At 39.3% G+C, this 23,752-nt stretch overlaps 1 long non-coding RNA gene across 1 annotated transcript in view; it reads right to left on the reverse strand.

The window, feature by feature from the left end:
• The window catches only part of LOC138925189 (uncharacterized), a 38,167-nt gene extending 17,978 nt beyond the window's left edge, over window positions 1–20,189 (reverse strand). The window contains exon 1 of the long non-coding RNA XR_011441072.1: window positions 19,687–20,189. This is a non-coding gene — a long non-coding RNA (uncharacterized lncRNA). The remainder of the gene's footprint in view (window positions 1–19,686) is intronic.
• Between the last annotated feature and the right edge of the window lie 3,563 nt (window positions 20,190–23,752).

Consider the following 23,752-nt stretch of genomic DNA (forward strand, 5'->3'; position numbering starts at 1 on the left):
ACTCCCTTCTTGCTTAGGGAATTAATTAGAAATGTGTTCCTGATAATTGCAATCAAGAATCTTAACTAAGATAACTAAGGAACTGAAGTCTAAGTGTTTACTTATTATTTATATACAATCATGCGCCACAAAACAACGTTTCAGTCAATGACGGATCGCATAGAAGACAGTGGTACCATAAGGTTAGTACCATATAGCCCAGTCTTTGTGTAAGTACATTCTGTGATATTCACACAATGATGAAATCACCCGACGACGCATTTCTGAGAACATGCCCCATCGTCAAGTGGCACATGACTGCAGATGATATTCAGACTTTCTAAATCTCCAGAGAGAGGCCTGTCCAGTGGAAGTCCTAAGCAGAAGCATCTGTTTAGCACAGCAGGGACATCTGGCTTGAGGCTTTGGGCCACATACAGCTCTTCAATCCAGAGTGATGAAGAAACAGCCGACCCAAACAATACAGGGCTGGGGCTCAAGGAAACTAAAGGAAATGCCACATCTTTTAGAAATAACTAAAAAGACAAATTGTATTTTACTTTAGGTACATTTTATACTCTGTCTCATTTCAAGAAGGATTTGGAGGGTTACGAAAATACACAGAGTATTATGATGGTTAATTTTATGTGTCAACTTGGCTGGGACATAGTACCTAATTATTTCATTAAATGTTATTCTAGATGTTTCTGTTAAGGTATCTTTTTAATGAGATTAGTGTTTAAATCAGCAGACTATGAGTAAAGCAGATTACCCTCCATAATGTCAGTGGGCCTCATCCTATTAGTTGAAGGCTTTAATAGAAAAAGACTGGTCTGCCCAGTCCTTGCCACCGCCTAAACTGACAGCCCTCAGACGGGAACTGCAGCCCCCATGCTCCCCTAGGTCTCCAGCCTGCCGGCCTACCCTGCAGATTTTGGACTTGCAGCCTCCACAACTGTGTGAGCCGATTCCAAGAGAGAAGAGGAGAGCGGATGTTTGAATTACTTAGCTATCACACGAATGCTTTCTTAGATTGTTTTCATCCAGTTGTTTAATATGGCATAGATACAGTCCAGACGTTTATGTTAGTTCTAGATCTGTCTACTGGCAGAGACTGTCTTTCATGTTAGCACTAAATATAGCACTATAAAATCATTAAAATTTTATTAAAAGTGTACCATCAAGAAAGGTTATATAATTACTGCAAGCCTAAAGGACTTCTTAGCTGTTATTCAAAAATTTATTAAGTCCAACATAAACTCTTCTATTCCAACAAGCTATTTTTTTCAATTCTGAAACTATACTTAAGATGTATATAAAAATTATATTTAATATGTATAAGAATTGCCCCCACTCAGCTTCATCACCATCACTTTGTACTAATTGCCTTGTTTACTTGAATTACTTATTCAAAACAGCATTTGATTATTCAAAATAATGTTGCTCAATTTTAATTGAATCCTCGAGCAAGCCAGCATGCAGCTTCTCGGTTTGCATGGTAATCATCAACGCATCCATTGTGCATTCTTATGAATAGGACACGGACTAAAATGAGAGATTTGGTTGAAGATATGTCTACCTTTTTTAGGCAGAAAAAAGGAGGAGAAGTAAGATGCATGTATAAAGAGACTTATTTCTAAGAGTCTAAATGCTTTAAAATGTCATATCAATTATTTTCAACTTTCCAGGGTACCTTTACTCTAGAGAACTAAAACATATCTGTTTGTACCTGAGGGAGTGACATTTTTATCTGAAACCAAAGGGTGAATGACCTGAAGCCCACAATAGCTAATTAGTTGGTCGAAAGTCACAAATGGGTCAGTGGAAGAGAATTTTCCAGAACCTAAAAGGCCAAACTCCTTCCTTGTTTAGTGCAGTTTCTGTGACTTATGCTACATACTTTTACATTTATAAAAGTAATTAGAAGGACTACAATTGCATTTCCAAAGAATTTGTATGCTATCAGCAGTTGCAAACTGACAGCTGGAGCAGGATTCTGCTCTACATTTAGAAGTGTGTTTTTTTGTTTTTTGTTTTTTTGGCCAGCACAGTGTTGTGATTTTTTGTTAACAGATTTGAGTACCTGGCCAGGATACACTGCCCAAGGCCCCGGAATCCTTGCCACTGTCTAAAGTCTTACCTAGAGACTTCACTCCTTCAGATGGCCTGCTGATGCCAGAGGCCTTTGAGCTTATGTCTTTGATCTATATAGACTATGGACTCTATTTCCTACTTTAATCTTTATTGCTCTTCATCTTTAAAGCCATTTCTTAGGTTTTAAAATATCCTTAGCATCATTCCTTCAACCTTCCAACCCAGTCTCACTATCGTAAATGCATGTGGTCAAGTGTATTCATTCAGCAAATATTTATTGCATCTTTATTGGTATGGCCTGTGCAGCTGATAACCAACAAAATAGGCAAACAAAACATCCTGTCTTCCTGGGGTGGATCTTCTCATAGAAGAAATAAACGTAAACAAATGCTGATTAATGCTTTGCGGTGGGGGGCAGGGGGGCACTATTTTGAAGAGGACATCAGGAAGGCCTCTCCGAAGAGGTGACACTTTGAGCAGAGATATGAATAAAGAGAAGGTGTGGGTCACACTAATGCTTAGGCAAGAACAAGAGCAAAGGCAAAGAGACAGAAGCCCACTGGATACGCTTGCAGAGCAACAAGAAGAGGCACAGAGCACAGAGGAGAGACGTGGGAAACTAGGTCAGAGGGCTGACCAGGGGTCAGTTCACACACGGTCTTGGAGGCCACATTAAGGACTTGGAATTTTTCTCCAAGTGTGATCAGAATTACTGGAGATTTTTAGCAGGGAAGTGACTTGATCTGACTTGATACTTTTAAAAAAATTGATCTGGCTGCCATGTTTACGATAGACTCTGAGGGGGCAAGAGTAGAGAGACAGAGAGAACCATCTGGGAGACTACTGCACTGATCCAGATGAGAGATGAGTGGATTGGACTCCTGGGTAATGGTCCAGGTATGGGCTACACCTTGGAGCAAGAGGTGAGAAGTGATCAAATTTGGGATAGATGTTGAAGGTAGAGTTTACAGGATTTCGTGATGTGAAGTTAGAGAATAACAGATGAGTAAGGAGGACCCAAGGTCTGTGGACTGGACAACTGGTTGAACAATTGTGTCAATTCCTGAGATGAGGAAGTCTGGGAGAAGAGAAGTTTGGGGAGTGGAATAAGGAGTTCAGTTTCGGTCAAGTGAATTGTGAGATGCCTATTTGACACCCAAGTGGAGACATCTCATAGACAATTAAATACAGGATTCTGGAATTCAAGTGAGAGGAGGGCTATAGGCATATATTTGGGCTTATAAATATATAGATGGCATATAATGCCATGGAAATGGAAAAAACACCAAGGGAGTGAGTTTCAACGAGAAGAGGTCTAAGAACCAAGCACCCCTGAGGTCATGTCACCATTTAGAATTAAGGAGGAAGAGGAGTGTCCAGCAGTGAACGCTTGGAAGGACTGGCCAATGAGGCGGGAGAATGTGATGTGATGGAAGTCAAGTGAAGAATAAACTAAAGTGTACTCCAGTGGACCAGCAGAATCAACATCATAGGGACTTAGAAATGCAAATTCTCAAGCCCCACCCCAGACCTACTGAATCCAAAAGCTGTGTTTTACCCAACCTTGCAGGAGATTCTGATGCACACAGAAGTTTAAGAACCAAGATAATTCAGTAGAGAAACAGAGTAAAGGTGATGTTGAAAAGGATAAGTTCCCCAGCGGCATTTGCCAAGACCCAAACCAAATACACACTCATTTAGACTCTATGAGCTATGCTAGATTTCAAAGTATTTTTTTCTTTTGCACTATCAAGTGATGTTTATACAATTAGCAGCTGTGTGGAACAAATATCTTTAGGATTCTCCCTGTATTTTAATTTTCACCAGATTTGTCTTAACACATATAGTAGCTATTGTTTCAAGAAACTGGCTTTCCAACACTTCTTTTGCAAATAGGCCCTACTCCCTTTTGCAAACAGATCTTACCACCCACCTCCCTTTCACCATCCTCAATCACATTACAGTTCACATTACAAGTTGCAATATAAAACAAACTCACAAGAAAAAAATTTAACACAGGACAAACGTTAAATTCGTATGTATTTCAGATCATTGGTTCCCAAATCTGCTCATCAAAATCACTTGGGGAGTTTGGTTTATTTTTTTTTTAATGTAGAGAACTGGTCTCCACTCCAGACCTAAATCAAAATGGAATCTTGGAAGGAGGGCCCAATGTATTTAAAATAAATTTTTTTTTTAATTTAGGGGGAAAAAAACCTTCCCAGTTGATTTTGGAGATTAGCTGGGCTTGGGAGCCATTGTTATAAACTGTCAGCACCGTAGAAGTTCAGGGACCGTAAATCTGTCAGGGCTGGGCAGTCAGGGAAAGCTCTGCGGCAGAAGTGGGGTTTGACCGAGCAGAGTACACGGTCAACTACAGTACACTGTTAACTGACAGGCGGGGAAAGGGCGTGGGTTCTCCAGGAATGACCAATAATATGACAAAGGTAAGACAAGATCAGCTGGTATATCTGTGGGCCGATGAGATGATTACACTCCCCAGCAGGCAGAGAGGTATGGTGAGAAGTGATAGGAAATAGGTTAGACAAGGAGGCACCTTATAGTTAGTTTCAACAAGTAACAGCTCAAGCTTCAAGATGGACGAGTGTGACACCAAGAACAGGAGAAAGGGAGTCACGACCTCCCTGAGGTTTAGCCCAGCTCTGAACTAACCAGTGAAAGCCCCTAGACAGGTGGTTCTGGGCTATGATTCTGGGCAAAGATTTTGTCCCCATTTGCGATTCTCAGTAAAATGAAAAGACGGGACTAAATGACCTCTAAGATTTCTTGCAGATCTAACCTTTATGATTCTATTTGTAAGTCCCACTATTTCATCATTTCCAATGAGTCCCTTTAAGCATTCTTTGCTGGTCTTTGAATTTTACTTCTATCCATTATGGAGAGAATAAATTGCCAAGTAATGTGGGCAACAGCGGGTGATTTTTTTCATTAATCTCACAACAGGAAGTCCTACGTCTACATTCTAGCAACAATCAACCTGGAACAATACACACCTTTCTCCAGGTTTGCTCTGGAGACTTTGTGACTTTCATATAGACTTTTTTTTACTACGATAAGGCCTAAAGACACACAGACACACAAAAGATGGATTCATATGCCACATTAACCTAGAAGAATAAAACTCTGCAGCAAATAACATGTTAGATAAATCTGACACGACAAGCACTTCTGCAGTAGTAGCCATTTTCCCCAAGGGACTTAGTGATATATGAAGACTAATATACTCAGGGGATAAAGACTACACCTTCTATTTCCAAGTACACTTGACACAACCCCAAATCAATTTTCTCCTGTTTTTGACGTTAGTTCCAGTCTGTCAAGATCCATCCCTATTTGGCCTCATCTCCAGCCATGTCCCTTTTTCTATCTTATTAATTAATGGCTACCGTTGCAAATCTCAGAGACAAAGATTCAACAGAAGACAAAAAGTTGTTACTGAGATAGAGAATTCTGTATTACCCACTTTAAAACTGTCTTGCTGAAAGCTCATGAGATTATTCTCATGATTCTCAGGAACAATGCTTTCATTATTTTCTGTAAAGTATAGAATACTGTCCAAAGGAGATTTCAAGGACAAAAGAATTATGATAAAGATCTACAAACGAAGCAAAAAGCAAGATGAAGTTAATAAAGCCTCTTTTTCTTAAATCTGCTTAGTGCCATGACTCTACTATATTAGGGATATCTGACAGCTTATCCGAGTTCCAAATAAAAGACTTACAGGATAAAAGCTGTGGAGGAAATAGAAAGAGTTACTCTGGAAGCCCTAGTTCTGTTCCTCTTACATGATTTGTGTCCTGACAAATGAGCTCTTTCAAACTGGTGCCAGGATGTAGCGGAAATGACTTCCTATCTATAAAACATCTCCAGGTAAAGAACACTGTACCAAACCCTTAATTGTTTACTGACCTATGTTTATTAGGTTTAAGGACTCAAATACATATTTATATTTATAAATTATAAAAATATTATATTAATATTATTTTTGTAAATTTATATGCTAAATATATAAAAACAAAGTTTCAAAAGCTAACAAGCTGGCAGATAAGGAAAATATTGCAAAACAATAAAAGCTAGTATATACTTGTTACAATGGACACAAAGCTGACCACATATGTGATGAATAATGGTCTTTCTTAGCTGTAAATTTTCAGGGATAGTTTTGTGGAAAATCAGAATTGAACTAGACTTTGAGGGATCAGCAAAGTTAAAGATCTAAATATTTTGAGGGTGCCCCCTGAACATCTTGTCCGTTCCACCACCTCAGTGGATTTTGCAGTGTTCCATTCTCTCCGTCCGCTCTGTCATGGCCCTCGTTCCAGCCCCATCATCTCTCACATGAAAACCTGCAACAGCCTCAGTTCTGCTTCCTCTTTGGCCCAATCCAGTCCATCGATGGTGTCGGCCTCCTTTCCGTTCCTGAAACACACCAAGTGCTTTCCACCTCATTGCCCTTTATTGTTTTTACTGCTGTGGAGGGTCGGGCACATAGCAGCTGCCCAATAAATACGTGCTCAATCAATGAATAATTGTTTTTTCTTCTGCTTTGTAAGCTCCATAGGGACAGAAGCCATGTTTGTTTAATCCTCCACTGTGTTCCCAGAAGCCAGCATAGCACCTAACACAGAGTGGGCATTCCATAAATAGGAAGAAAGAAAGAAGGAAGGAAGGAAAGAAAGACTGAACAAACATTAGATCTGCTACATGAGTTTGGCTTTAAGGACGTGTTGTTATCCTTGTCATTATTATGATAATTCTTAGCTCCCTTTGGAAGCATATAACAACACCATGACACATCATGCAACAAAGATAGGAAAGACTATGTTACTGTTTGCCCTATTAGAATTGTCTTATAACTATCTAGTTGACTAAATGTGCTATTTCGAAAAATAATGAATAGTCATAAAAATTCTATAATTGCTCCTAAATTAGCCCCACAGCATTATCACTAACACCCACTCTCTGTATTTCCAAATGCTAACTAATAACTAAATATGCATGTTTTCAGTCATTTTAACAAGGCTTTTACTTGAATATTAAAAGCACTAGGTACATAATAGAAACTATCTTATTAACATCCTCATACGGTAGTTTGCTTCCTATAAAATAATTGCATATGCTCAGAGAAACATCGTGTTTCTAATGCTGGAGGTAATATTACTTTAGTGACACTGTCAAAATGAATTGTACTTTTTTATTACAGCAAGACATATGCCATTATCTGTTGGATTTAACAAACATGCACCATCAAGGCTGTTTCATATTTAGAACCCCAGGGTATACCACGCAGTAATAATGAATTATCAAAGGAAAATTGTTTTGCACTCTTCCTTGTAAATTATTCTCTCTTTCCCATTCCCTATGTGTTGAGATTTTTTTTTTTAAAAAAGGTAACATTTTTAAGCATAGAGATGTGCATGGCACTTGACTAAAGTCAATAACAAAATCATACTTTGTTAGCCCATTAGGAACTTATATACAGTATAAAAACAGTATAAACACAGAAAACAGAATGAGAGAATTTTTTTGTTATAATGTCAAGAGAGTTGTAAAGACCTCTTTTATGGATAAAGAATTTAAAAGCATATTACATATCTTGTGGGGCATATATAAGGTCTGCAAAGCACAAATTTGGCCTCATTTGCAACAATAGAAATTTCAATCTCATAAAGAATTCCATTAACTATATTTCTCAAATAGAAAAACAAAAATTGAATTTACTTTAAGATGAAAATAAATGAAACTTGAATATAGGAAATTGGAACTAAAGTTTCCTAAAATTGAATATCTGTGATTTTGTTTTAAGAGTACCGGTCCAATTTTTATGAAGCAAGATTTCTCCAAGCACAGCACACTGCCATCTCAGGATTTCTTTCTCTGGGATTTAGTTGACCCTAATAATTCTCTTTGCTGTCAATTTTTGGGATTACTTTGATCTTTTGCTGATATGATGATGGTGATAATACAGACCTTCTATGATAGCAAATCATCCAGTCTCATTCTTTGCTTTTCTTCTTGACCATTAAAAATAACTGTGTAGGGGCCTGCCCCGTGGCCTAGTGGTTAAGTTTGGTGCTCTCTGCTTCAGCAGCCCAAGTTTGGTTCCTAGGTGCAGACCTCCACTAATTGTCAGTGGCCATGCTGTGGCAGTGATCCTCATACAAAATAGAGGAAGATTGGCACAGATGTTAGCTCAGAGCAAATCTTCCTCAGCAAAAAAATAAATAAAATAAATAGTCTACATGATATTCTAAAATTCAATAGGTTTACAAATTAGGCTCTCTATACCAATTTTAATAACTTTCTTCTAACTAGAGAGAAATTGGAAAATATATGAGAGCTCTCAAATCACACCACTATTCTGCCTTCAAGGGTTAATTACTGGTATGACATCAGCATCATAATGGAGGGAGTTATTCCCCTTGTCTCACTCCTCTAAGTTACAGCTGAACAGACATTCATTAACCAACAGAGGATTCCCTACAAAGCACAATAGGATGTCTGAGAGATCCATGCAACCATACATCTGGAGGTAGGGGGACTGGATCCCCAGGAAGCAGTGGAAGTAGGTGAGAAAACCTCTCCCCTCCCCAGTGGCAGTGATCTAGGTCACAGGTCCTCACACGGCAGCCATCGGGACTGTAAGAGGAGGCAGGGGCAGCACAGCCTGCACATGAACACTTTCAGAGTGGTAGCCTGGCCCATGGAAGCACTTGCCATGCTCTGGAGGCCCTGCTGATGGGAACACTCACCACCAAGTGATGCAGCCTAGCCCCTGCAAATGAGCCCCCACCAAGCACAGCAGCTCAGCCAAGCCGCCTGCAAGTTCAGAGCTAGCCCACATGCAAAAGAAAGTGCCCCTCCTCCCCCAGCTAGCACACTAGCTTGGCCAGTCCCCTGCCAAGCACAGTGGTCTCACGCCAGAGCAACCCGCCAGCAGAGCACAGAGGTCCAGCCTGTGAGTGACCTGTCAAGCAGCAGTGGCCAGTGTACAAATTCAGAGGAGCCCTATCAGCACAACTTCCAGCAGATGAGGCAGGATCAGAAAACACAGGTCTGCCCGCCCAAGAGGTGGCATGTGGAATCTGCGATCTGATTCTAATACAAATGCCTCAGCAAAGGATCAATTCATCCAACGCCATGAAGAACAACAGTAACATTTCAGAGCAGAAGGAAAATGACAAGTCCTTAGAAACCAATCCCAAACTCACAGAAATTTACAATCTAAATGACAGAAAATTCAAAATAGTTGTCATAAAGAAATTCAACTAGTTACAAGAAAACTCAGAAAGACAGTTTGATGAGCTCAGGAATAAAATTAATGAGAAGAAGGAATACTTCATCAAAGAGATTGAAACTGTAGAAAAAAAACAAACAGAAATTCTGGATATGAAGAACACGATTAGTAACACAAAAAATAATCTAGAATCCATAAAAAAATAGAGCTGATGTTATGGAGGACAGAATTAGTGATTTAAAGGCTAGAAATATAGAAATCCTTCAGGTGGAGGAGGAGAGAGAACTAAGATTTTTTTTTAAATGAAGAAATTCTTTGAGAAATATCTGACTCAATTAGGAAGAGCAACATAAGGATTATAGGTATTCCAGATGGAGAAGCAAGGGAGAAAGGAGGAGAGAGCTTGTTCAAAGAACAATAGCTGAGAACTTTCCAATCCAGGGTAAGAAACCAGACTTACGTATACCTGAAGCCAAGAGAACTGCTAATTACATCAATACTAAAAGACCTTCTCCAAGGCATATAATAGTAAGACCGGCAAGTCAACAACAAAGAAAAACTACTAAGGGCAGTAAGGCAGAAGAAAATAACCTGCAAAGGAACCCCTATCACGCTTTTAGTGGATTTCTGAGCAGAAAACTTACAGGCTGGGAGAGAATGGAATGAGATATTCAAAATACGGAAAGACAAACACTTTCAGCCAAAAATACTCTATCCAGTGAAACTAGCCTTCAGATACAATGGAGAAATAAAAGTTTTCCCAGATTAAAAAAAAAAAGCTGAAGGAGTTCATAGCCACTGGACCTGCCTTACAAGAAACATTGAAAGAAACCCTCCCATCTGAAACTTAAAAGCTAAGGTTTACAAAACCTTGAGCAAGGAGATAAATAGACAGAATCAGAAAATTGTAGCTCTATATCAGATTAGGTTAGTAAACACTTAATTATAACATAAAAGACAAAGGGAGGAAAGTATCAAAAATAACTATAAACAGTTTAGTCACAAACTCACAACATAGAAAAGAACAATTTGTGACAACAATAACTCAGAAGGGGAAGAGGAAAGGGATGGAATCTCCTTAGGCTAATGGAGATAATAGACTATCAGAAAATGGACTGTCCCATCTATGAGATCTTTTATACAAACCTCATGATAATCACTAAACAAACATCAGAGCAGAGCCACAAATCATAATGAGAAAACCATCACAGAAAACCACCAAACTGAAATGGTAGTCAGAAATACAAGGGAAACTAAATAATGGAAATACAGAACAACTGGAAAACAAGAGATAAAATAGCAGTATCAAGCCCTCATATATCAATAATCACTCCAAATGGAAATGGATTGAATTCTCCAATCAAAAGCCACAGAGTGGTGGGATGGATTAAAAAACAAGACCCAACAATATGCTGCCTCCAGGAAACACATCTCAGCTCTAAAGACAAACGTAAGCTTAGAGTAAAAGGATGGAAGACAATACTCCAAGCAAATGGCAAGCAAAAGAAAGCAGGCTTGCCGTACTTATATCCAACAAAGCAAACTTCAAGATAAAAAAAGACCCTGAAAGACAAAGAAGGGCAGTATATAATGATAAAAGGGACATTCTGCCAAGAGGATATAACATATGCACCTAACACGGGAGCACCAAAGTATGTAAAGTAACTATTAACAGACCTAAACTGAGAAATTAACAGCAACACAATAGTAGGGGACCTCAATACTACCCCTCTTACATCAGTGGATAGATCATCCAGACAGAAAGTTAACAAGGAAACAGTGGCCTTAAATTAAATACTAGACCAGGTGGACTTAATAGATATATATATAACATTCCATCCAAAAACAGCAGAATACACATTCTTCTCAAGTGCACATGGAACATTCTCAGAGATAGACCATATGTTGGGAAACAAGGCAAGTCCCAATAAATTTAAGGAGATTGAAATCACATCAAGCATCTTTTCTGACCACAATGCTATGAAACTAGAAATCAACTACAAGAAAAAAGCTTGGAAAGTCACAAATATGTGGAGACTAAAGAACATGCTACTGAACAACTATTTGATCAATGAAGAAATCAAAAAATACCTAGAGACAAATGAAAATGAAAACTCATCATACCAACTCTTATGGGATGCAGCAAAAGCAGTGCTAAGAGGGAAATTTATAGCAACACAGGCCTGCCTCAACAAAGAAGAAAAATCTCAAATAAGAAATCTTAAATTACACTTAATAGAATTATAAAAAGAAGAACAAACAAAGCCCAAAGTCAGCAAAAGGAGGGAAATAATAAAAATTAGAGCAGAAATAAATGAAACAGAGACTAAAAAAACAGAAGAAAGGATCAATGAAACTAAGAGCTGGTTCTTTGAAAAGATAAATAAAATTGACAAACCCTTAGCCATACTCATTAAGAAAAAAGAGAGAAGACTCAAATAAAATTAACAACAAAAGAAGAAAAATTACAATGAATACCACAGAAATACAAAGTATTATAAGAAAAAACTATGAAAAACTATATGCCAACAAACTGGACAATCTAGAAGAAATGGATAAATTCTTAGACTCATACAACCTCCCAAAATTGAATCAAGAAGAAACAGAGACTGAATAGACAGAGCACAAGTAAAGAGATTGAAACAGTAATCAAAAACCTCCCCAAAAACAAAAGTCCAGGACAGATGGCTTCTCTAGAGAATTCTATCAAACACTGACAGAAGATTTCATACCTATCCTTCTCAAACTATTCCAAAAAATTGTAGAAGACAGAACACTTCCTAACTCATTCTATGAGGCTGATATTAACTCTGATACCAAAACCAGACAAGGACAACACCAAGCAGGAAAATTACAGGCCAATATCACTGATGAACATAGACGCAAAAATCCTCAACAAAATACAGGCAAGTCAAATACAGAAATACATTAAAAGGATCACACACTATGATCAAGTGGGACTTGTACTAGGGATGCAGGGATGGTTCAATATCTTCAAATCAATCAACGTGATACACCACCTTAACAAAATGAGGAATAAATGTCACATAATCATCTCAGTAGATGCAGAGAAAGCATTTGACAAGATCCAACATCATTTTTTATAAAAACCCTCAATAAAATAAGTATACAAGGAAAGTACCTCAACATAATAAAGAGTATATATGACAAACCCACAGTCAACATCATATTTAACAGTAAAAAACTGAAAGCCATCCTTCTGAGAACAGGAACAAGACAAGGGTGCCCACTCTCACCACTCCTGTTGAACATAGTACTGGAGGTTTTGGCCGGAACAACTAGGAAAGATAAAGAAATAAAAGGTATCCAAATTGGAAAGGAAGAAGTAAAACTCTTGCTGATTGGAGATGACATGGTTCTATATATAGAAAACCCTAAAGAATCCCACCAGAAAACTATTAGAAATAATCAACAACTACAGCAAAGTTTCAGGGTACAAAATGAACTTATAAAAATCAAAAATCAACTTACAAAAATCAAAAACTGCATTTCTATACACTAATAACAAACTAGCAGAAAAAGAAGTCAAGAATACAATCTCATTTACAATCACAACAAAACGAATAAAATATTTAGGAATAAACATAACCAAGGAGGTGAAAGACCTATACACTGACAATTGTATGACATTATTGAAAGAAATTAAAGAAGATGTAAAGAAATAGAAAGATATTCCATGCTCATGGATTGGAAAAATTAACATAGTTAAAATGTCCATATTAAATAAAGCAATCTATAGATTCACTGCAATCCCAATCAGAATCCCAATGACATTCTTCATGGAAATAGAACAAAGAATGCTAAAATGTATATGGAACAACAAAAGACCCTGAATAGCCAAAGGAATCCTGAGAAAAAGAACAAATCTAGAGGCATCACAATTCCCAACTTAAAAAAATAATACAAAGCTACTGTAATCAAAACAACATGGTACAGGTACAAAAAACAGACACACAGATTAGCGGAACAAAATTGAAAGCCCAGAAATAAAACCACACATCTATGGACAGGTAATCTTTGATAAAGGAGCCAAGAACATTCAATGGAGAAAGGAAAGTCTCTTCAATAAATAGTGTTGGGAAAACTCAACAGCCACGTGCAAAAGAATGAAAGTAGACCATTTTCTCATACCATACACAAAAATTAACTCAAAATGAATTAAATACTCAAATGTAAGATCCGAAACCATAAAACTCTTAGAAGAAAATATATGTACTACACTCTTTGACATTGGCCTTAGCAGCATATTTTCAAATAGCATGTCTATTCAGGCAAGGGAAACAACTAGAAAAACTAGGGGCCAGCCCCATAGCCTAGTGGTTAGGTTTGCATCCTCTACTTCGGCGGCCCAGGGTTTCACTGGTTCAGATCCTGGGCACAGACATGGTACTGCTCATCAGGCCATGTTGAGGAGGTGTCCCACATAGCACAACTAGAAGGACCTACAACTAGAATATATAACTATGTACTGGGGAGCTTTGGGGAGAAGAAGAAGGAAAAGAAAAGAAAAAAGAAACAAATGGGACTTCATCAGACTAAAAAACTCCTGCAAGGCAAAGGAAAATATGAACAAAATGAAAAGACAACCCACCAACTGGGAGAAAATATTTGCAAATCATACATCTGACAAGTGGTTAATTTCCAAAATATATAAAGAATTCATACAACTCAACAACAAAAAAACAAACACCTCAATCAAAAAATGGGCAGAGGCTCTGAACAGACACTTTTCCAAAGAAGATATACAGATGGCCAAGAGGCACATGAAAAGATGTTTACCATCATTAATTATTGTGGAAATGCAAATCAAAACTACAATGAGATATTACCTCATACTCATCAGAATGACTATAATTAACAAGATGAGAAATAGTAAGTGTTAGAGAGCATGTGGAGAAAAAGGAACCCTCATATACTACTAAGGAAAATGCAAATTGGTGCAGCCACTATGGAAAACGATATGGAGATTTATCAAAAAATTAAAAACAGAAATACCATACAATCCTTCTATCCCACTATGGGGTATTCATCTAAAGAACATAAAATCAACAATACAAAGAGATTTATGCACCCCTATGTTCATTGCAGCTTTACTCACAATAGCCAAGATATGGAAGCAACACAAGTGCCCATCAACTGATGAATGGATGAAGAAGATGTGGTATATATATACAATGGAATACTACTCAGCCACAACAAAAGACAAAATGGTCCCATTTTCAATGACATGGATGGACTTTGAGGGTATTATGTTAAGTGAAATCAGATAGACAGAGAAAGACAAACACCATATGATTTCACTCATATGTGGAAGATAAACACAACGATAAAGAGAAGAGATTAGTGGTTACCAGAGGGGAAGGAAATGGGGGTGGAGGAGCCAAAGGGGTAAAGGGGCGCATATGTTTGGTGATGGATAAAAACTAGACTATTGGTGATGAGCATGATACAGTCTATACAGAAATTGATATATAATAATGTACACTTTATTACACAATGTTATAAAACCAATATGACCTCAATAAAAAATCTTAAAAATAAATAAAATAAAAAGATAGAATTTTTAAAAAAATTAATCAATGGTAACATTTTCGTGCATCTTTTTCTATTTAATGCATTTTAAGCAGTCGTTCATGCAATTAATCAACAAACATTTATTGATTGCTGCTATGAGCTATTCATTGTTCTAGGCATTGGCAATACTGCCGTGAACAGAACAGTTAAGATGCCTGCTCCTGGGGCTGGCCCGTGGCTGAGTGGTTAAGTTCGCGCGCTCCCCTACGGCAGCCCAGGGTTTCGCTGGTTCAGATCCTGGGCGTGGACATGGCACCACTCATCAGGCCACGTTGAGGCGGCATCCCACGTGCCACAACTAGAAGGACCCACAACTAAAATATATACAACTATGTACTGGGGGGATTTGGGGAGAAAAAGCAGAAAGAAAAAAAAAAAAAGATTGGCAATAGTCGTTAGCCCAGGTGCCAATCTTAAAAAAAAAAAAAAAGATGCCTGCTCCTTTGGAACTAACATGCTGGCCATGGAGCTAGATAATAAACAAATCGGTATACAATATAAGAGTGTAAGTACTCTGAATAAAAAGGATTTCAGCTAAATAGTGTCATTTACAGAAATGGGAACAATGGGAAAGGAAAATATTGAAAGGAATCACAAGTCTGGTTTTAGACGTGACCCATTTACACGGGCCATTAGGTCATCTTGGTAGCAAGGGTACCATATTGTTTCTAATGGTCTGTGGTCTGCTTCTCCACTTGGACTTTTATGGGTATTTCCCCATTCAAAAATATGTATTTCTATATGGTGATCTTAAAAACCTAGAAATCCATCTATTGCTGAATATTTAGTTATTTCCTTTTTTATCATTATAAATAACTGTTAGCAGAAATTCTTTTACCTACATATTTACAGAAATACCTGATTATTTTGTTACAGTAATTCCTAAACATGGAAATACTTGATCAAAGGATATGCCCATTTTAATGTTTTTGGTTTATATTGCCAATTTTTTCTCCAGAAAGATTATGCCAATTTTCATAGACATAAATTTGCCACTCTGTATTTTATCTTTTCTTTTTTAAAAAATAAAGCATTTCTTTGCTATACTTGATATAAGACAAAAATTATATTGGGCTGGCCTGGTGGCGCAGCAATTAAGTGCACACATTCTGTGTCTCAGTAGCCCGGGGTTCGCCGGTTCGGATCCCAGGTGCGGACGTGGCACCACTTGGCACGCCATGCTGTGGCAGGTGTCCCACATATAAAGTAGAGGAAGACGCGCACAGATGTTAGCTCAGGGCCAGGCTTCCTCAGCAAAAAGAGGAGGACTGGCAGTAGTTAGCTCAGGGCTAATCTTCCTCAAAATAAATTAATTAATTTAATTAATTAAAAAATTATAGCCAACATTTATTGAGAAATTATTTCTTGGCAAACGCTGTGCTTCACACTTACATGTATCATTTCATTTGAAAGTTAAGAAACGCAAGATTTTAAAGACCTAAATAAATTGCCAAAGGTCCCTCAGCTATTGTCAGAGCTGAGATTTGAATTCGAGTCATCTTGTTTCATAATCTCTTTCTATTAAATCACAACACTATATGCAATTTGGTTAACTGATGATTGATTTGCAATTAGTGTTTAATTGACAATTGTGATATTAATACATTTTTATACGTTTACTGGTTTTTGGTAATTTTTGTGCTGTCAATTCATTCATGCATTTATCTATTCTATACCATGAAGAACTCTATGGAGATGATGTTGAGTGAAAACAAACAGGGGCTCTAACCTCATGGAGCCCAAAGGAGGAAAGATGGCAAATTCAGGTTACAGAAACAACTAGGTCAAGCAAAGATTTGCTTTTTAAATCTATTCCCAGTATTGGCAACTATGGAAGATCAGGGCCAGGACTACTGCTTGGAAGGGCCCTCAGCTGGAATCTATAATGAAAGGTGAAGCGTCCTAGGCCCTGTGGCTCAACTAGAAACCCCACTCTTAAATCTCAGAAGGCAAGTCTGAGTTCTGGAGCAGCCACAGGACAAGTATGTCATTTTGAGATGAGGATTAGGGTGTAAAGATGTGACTTTCTGGGGGCCAGCCCAGTGGCTGAGTAGTTAAGCTCACATGCTCCACTTTGGCAGCCCAGGGTTTTGTCAGTTCGGATCCTGGGCTTGGACATGGCACTGCTCATCAGGCCATGTTGAGGTGGCATCCCACATGCCACAACTAGAAGGACCCACAACTAAAATTACAACAATGTACTGGGAGGATTTGGGGAGAAAAAGCAAAAAAAAAAAAAAAGAAGAAGATTGGCAACAGTTGTTAGCTCAGGTGCCAATCTTAAAAAAAAAAAAAAAAAAAAAAAGATGTGACTTTCTGGATTGGAAAGTGTGATGGTTAATGTTATGCATCAACTTGACTGGGCTAAGCGATGCCCAGATAGCTGGTAAAACACTATTTCTGGATGTGTCTGTGAAGCTGTTTCCAGAAGAGATTAGCATTTGAGTTGTTGAACTGAGTAAAGCAGATGGCCCTCTCCTGTGTGTGTGGGCATCCTCCAATCTGTTGGGGGCCTAGATAGAACAAAAAGGCAGAGGAAAGACGAATTCACTCTCTCTGCTTGAGCTGAGACCTTCATCTTCTCCTACCCTCAGATGTTGGCACTCCTGGTTTTTGGGCTTCTGGACTCATACTGGGACTTACGTCATCAGCCCCCCAATTCTCAGGCCTTCCAACTCAGATTGCATTACGCCACTGGCTTTCCTTGGTCTCCAGCTTGCAGATGGCAGATTGTGGGTCTTCTCAGCTTCCACAAGCGTGTGAAGCAATTCCTATAATAAATCTCATCTTATATATAACTAGATCTAGATATAGACATGGATACAGATATATCCTATTGGTTCAGCTTCTCTGGGAATCCCTGACTAATACAGAAGGGAAATAAAATATGAGCATGAGGAAACTCATAGCCCCTCTGCCTGGCAGGCCCCTGACCTGTGCAAGCCACGTGAACCAGTGGACCCATGGTGCACCTTTGTGTGGGAGAAGGAAACTACACAGCATGTCATCCACTTTACCAAGATAACCTTTGCTCTTTCTAGTTAAGAGTCTCCTTTGTACAGACCCACTAACCTGCAGAAATCTTGGGTTTCCACAGCTCGGAGAAGCAGCATTTTACAGAAGGAAAGCAGAGTCTCTAAATCAACAAAATTATGAGCAAAGTGACCTTTGATCAACCATATCTCTGGAGACTTAAAAATATACAATTAGAAATGATTTCCTGAAAAAAGAAAATTGAACAATCCCAGTCGATCCTACCAGGAAAGGAACACAGAAGGTGTGAGCTGAACACTGGCATCCACACCAGAACAGACCTGAGAGTATCGTCTTCAACACACTGAGGAGTTGTTCTTATCAGCTGCTTAGTGGGAAGAAGCTAGAAGTTTGCCAGCAGATCGCTGGACAACCTGTATAGTGTTGTATTTATCATTATTTAGCTACTATAAAGTCAAGTGCATGTAGTTTCATTAGAAAATATGGATTCGATCATTCTCATTGAGCCCTTTTGTCATCTTCCTAAAAAGCCACGCTAAGAACCTCTCCCTCAAAGTATTATTTTATGTGGATTCCTGGACAATGAAGTCAAGATTCTGGCACCCAAAACGAGCAGAACCAGACACATAGCCTCTCTCACAGAATGCTGTCTTCAGCCTTATTTCTCCCGGGCATGGACAGTACTCTTTCATAGTCATCATTCCATTTATTCCTTACAACAGTCTTGTGAATTCAGCTAGAACAGATATTATTAAGCCCCCATTAAGAATGAGGAAACTGAGAGGCTGCCCCGTGTCCGAGTGGTTTAAATTCACATGCTCCACTTCGGCAGCCCAGGGTTTTAACCATTCAGATCCTGGGCGTGTCCATGGCACCGCTCATCAAACCATGCTGAGATGGCGTCCCACATAGCACAAACAGAAGGACCTACAACTAGAATATACAACTATGTACTGGGGGACTTTGGGGAGAAGAAGAAGAAAAAGAAAAAAACTTTAAAAGAATGAGGAAACTGAGGCCCAAAATGGATGATTTGTCCAAAGGTCACACAACCAGTAAGCGAGGCCTAGAATTCTGGCTTCTATTCAACCACAAACTCAGTTGGCTTTTTTCATTTCGTCAGATTTTTTGTACTTCATCATGATTCTGAAGTTAAAAAAATAAAAAAGCATTACATTGGGACTCAAGTTCAATAAGCTTATCATCAAACTTTTGAAAATGGAGGTACCACAGTTGGTCACAGAGGCTGTAAAAACTCTCCCTACGCCTTTGAGAGCCTTGTTTACTGCTCATTGATCGCCATGACAATGCTACCATAAATAACCCCGGATAGATTGCTATGTATAATCACGGAAGACATCCATATGCATGAGTCACCTGTCAGCTTTCCAATCCCATCATTTCCAATACCTGTCAACATGTCATCAAGGACTCTCTCAGTTTGTGACACAAACAAAACTTACTCTCTCAAGAAGTTGAAAATCATGCAGTGCTACACAGATTTGTGGTTGAAGAAAACAAAATAAGAAATACCCACTATCTAGGGGAAGAATGTGTACGGATTTTCTGAGATTTTCCAGGTCACTCTGAACTATTCTTTGTCCCACCCCCACAGCGCAGGGATCCAGTCCTAAAGACAGAAATTCAAATCCACTTTTCGCTTGTGATTGAATAAAATCCACTGACTCACTTCACATGAACCACAAGAGGCAAGGCATAGGATTCTCTCAGAATCTTCTAGAACAAACTACCAAATGGCAACTTACCCTGAAGTGGTGTAGATCAGCCAGAGCAGTTTTTCAGGAAAGGCTTTCGTCACTTGGGCAGGATTAGTTGTGATGGAACAGTATGACCAGGAAGATGTATAGACTGAGAGGCCATCGATATATGAGGGCAGGTAAGAATCAAAAGTCAAGACAGAAGGGCCCGCCTCTAGGCCAGCAAGTAAGCAGTAGGCAATTACTCGAACCCAGGAACAGGACAGAGGATGAGATTCCAAAAGGCTAGAGCCAGGAATCAAACAATTCACAGTGCGAGGGCAGTAGGAAAGCAGTAATCCCCATAGGCAACCCACAGGTAGCAGGAAGCAAGTAGCAGAGGTCCCAGCCTGAGGAGAAAAGTGAGGGAGGTCAAGGCATCATGTTGTAAATCTGACTCTGATATAAGATTTGTCTCATCCAAGGCCTCTGAGATATGGCTGCCAAGTCTCAGCGCACAGTTGCAGAGAGGTAAGTGGCTCCACCTTCCTAGGAGATGGCTTCTGGTGGTTCTGAAAAAGATAAGCCAAAAATAAAAGCTCAAATAAGAGTGAGTGACATTTTTTACTGATCTAGTAAGTAAATATGAGTAAATGCATGTGCCGTTTAAATAAGGTTAATAATACACAAAACTGTACCCCTAAATCTATTTCACTCATGTCTGTAGAAAATGACTAATGTGGGTAATAATAACAATGATAGTAATAATAAAAACTAAAATTCCTACCTGCTGGGCATTTTTGGTGGATAACAAGAAAATAACCACAATAATAATAATAACTAATTTTACTGAGCTGTTTTTAACCACAAGCCTCTGTTTCTAAGTACGTTACACGTGATGTCTTCCATTTCTCTCAAAAATTCTCAGGCAGGTACTATTACTACCTCCATTTTACAGATGAGGCACAGAAGCACTCAGTAATCTTCTCAAGGTCACAAAGCTAGTGAGTCTGGATTTGAACCCTTGTTTTCCAGCCTCAGCAGCCACACCTAGGAGGAAGGACTAACGCGACACAAGATCTTACGATGGAGCAAAGGAGAGAAAAAAATGTTCACTCCACACTCCAAAGTCTCCCTTCTTCTCAATTCTGATTCCTTCCAGCAAACAGCCTAAAATTCTTAACTTCCCTTTACCATCATTTCTGACATCTGAAAATGCTAAGTGTGGAAAAGTGGCAAGGAATTAACATTTACTGAAGTGTATGGCATTACTTAGTGCCAGGTTCCATGCTCACTACTATACATATGTGACCCCATTCATCAGGCGCCTTTAGAATCTTCAGTCCTCCGTTCACCCCCTTCCAGAGCCAGGGCAAAAGGTCACTGTGTCCCCATTCTAGCAGCCATTGTTGCTAAAGCCAGAGGGCAAACTCCAGGTCATGCCAAAGGTCATGGCCAGAACGGTGGGTTTCAGAGGCTGGGGTAGATCAGAAATGGAAGGCAGAAACAGGAAGGGAACTCGTGACAGTTTCAATGGACACTACAGAAAATGAGCTCCATGGCAGGTGCCTAGATGCTTGTGTGTTCATGATAGACCTTGGACTGAGCGAGTCAAAAGTATTTGAAAGGCCTGGGATAAAAGAGACGAGTTCTTTGGACTTCTCAATGTTGGGCCAAGTTTAGCTTTCCACATTTCTTGTGTGATGAGTAGAAAATTCACTCAAAACTATCTTTCCAACCAATCACAAATATATGGGAGGAGTAACTTCTTGTCTATAATCAGATACTGAAAAATAACAAGAAATAGAGAAGATATTGAAAGGGAAGTGAGGAATGAATATCACCATGAGGGTGAGGGCAGGGGATGATTAAGTGGCTGTTGCCATTCTACTTTAACCTTTCTCCTGAGGGCATCACACGCATTAAGAAGGGACAAGAAAGCAACCAATTCAACATCTGTCACCACTTTCCCTTTAGTGTTCAATTTGAAATGACTTTCTATTTTCTAAATGAGAGTTAATTATTCAAGGGAGAGCTGGCTGCATTTACATGACTTTGACTTGGCCCAGACCAGTATTAATCAGCCAAGGCATCAACGCTGAAGCCTGCAGTTTCAACAAGATGGAAAAGGAACATTTTGACAACGGTTCAGGGAAGCTGCCTGTGGTAGCATTTCCTTCACCAACAGTAACAAGATCAATGAACACAGCCACTGGGTGGTGCTTTGAACATTACCCTCAAGCTGATTTTCACAAATATTGCTAAACAAGGAGCCAAAAATCATATAATGGGACATACCATACTGAATATCTATATTGCAACAGACCTTGTCTTTTAAGGAATGTGGGAAATGCTTCATGTTCTACTTGAATCTTCATTTCTGGTCTTCATTATCAGGGGGTAGTTAACCCAACTGCCTTTGTGACGCAAATCTATTTTGATCATTAGCTCTGACCCTCCTCAATGAGTCCAAGGACTTTCTCATTTCTGCTCCTTTTGCTCACAGGACTCCATGATCAGCATTTATAACCCAACAGGTATTAAGCCAAGTGACCATCTCCTTCATGGTTATCCAGTTACTCAAAGAACGCTCTGCCCTCTTGTCTCTCCCACTGCATCCCCTCACATGTCCTTGTCTCTAACCTCATGGAGCTGTGCATCTTTCTCTAAACACATCGTGTCAGGCTATATCCCCACATGAAATTTTTTCTGTGTGCTCACAGAGAGAGAGAGCTCTGCTTTCTCTTCCTCTTCTTATAAGGACACCAGTCCTATCAGACTAGAGCCCCACCCTTATGACCTCATTTAACCTTAATGACCTCCTTAAAGGCCCCATCTCCAAATACACTCATATTGGAGGGTAGGACTTCAACATATTAACTTAGGAGGAACATAATTCCATCAATAGCACTCACACACTATCACCAGGGAAGGCTCTTCCCTCTCTTCTCAACTGAGAGATATTCCCTCAAGCTTCCAGATTCCACCTAAGTGTTATCTTCTCCAAGAAGCCTTCTCCAATTCCAGTCAGGAATAGCCCATTCCCCTTCCGGCACTGATTTCATTCTCCCTCATATCATTTCTTGTTAGCTGTTCCTGTGTGTCTCTCTCTCCTGATACACTGTGAGTCCCTTGGGAACGAGGACTCTGTCAGACTCATCTTGCATTGCCCATAACCCCGAGCACAGTCTCCTGTGTCACAGTCATTCACTCTTTCTGCATCTGCTGGGTTACCACATGACTATACACAGCAGGCATTCAACAGATAAGAGTAAAGGAATTTTCTCTTTCTGCTACTGACATTTCCTCTGGTTCCTCTTTAATCCTTTTGTCCTCTTTCTGAACTCTCTTTCTTTCCTTTTTCTCTTTCCTACAACACCAATTAACATTTTTTCAAGCTCCCCTAAAAGTACAGCTTGCTCACTCCCCCCTTACTTCCTTTCCTGTATTCTTTGCAAACAAACATCAAATTCTTCAAGCATGAAGTTATATCTATATGCCAACAACTCCCACAGTCTGTCTGCAGCCCAGCCCGCCCTGCTGAGCTTCGGTCCTGTATGCCCAGATCCCTGCTTGATGTCTCCTGTGGATGTCCCATAAGCAGGCCAAACACAATAAGCCGCGTAAGCATAAATCACCCCACATCAAATCAGTCTTCAAATCCTGTGGATTAGACTGCCTCAACATTTCCCTTTCTGCCACTTCCTTAAGAGCCTGGTATGCTACTTGCTAGGATGATGATAACAATGAGAGTGGGTGTGTGGGTGAAGTCATGGTGGAGATGATGGTGGTGATGATGGTGACAGCAACGACAGCAACAACTTAACTGTTTTGTGCAATTGTGGGTCTAGGCTCATTCCCACTACACCCCTAAATTCTCTTTTTGATCTCACCAGAGCAAATACAATTCCCCAATTACATGTGATATTTCCTGCTCTGTTTCTTTCTATCCACCACTCCCTCAGCCTACAGTATCATCCTCCATCTTCTGCATGCAGTTCGTTCTCATCCACCCTTCAAAACTTAGGTTAAGCCATCACCTCCTGGAGGAAGACTTCCAGGATATCCTTTGTACTCCAATGGCACTGCAAGCATACCTCTACCATCACACTTGTATTTGGCTAAAATTTGGGAA

The sequence above is a fragment of the Equus caballus genome, chromosome 1, assembly GCF_041296265.1.
Source record: "Equus caballus isolate H_3958 breed thoroughbred chromosome 1, TB-T2T, whole genome shotgun sequence".
In the NCBI taxonomy this organism is placed as follows: Eukaryota; Metazoa; Chordata; class Mammalia; order Perissodactyla; family Equidae; genus Equus; species Equus caballus.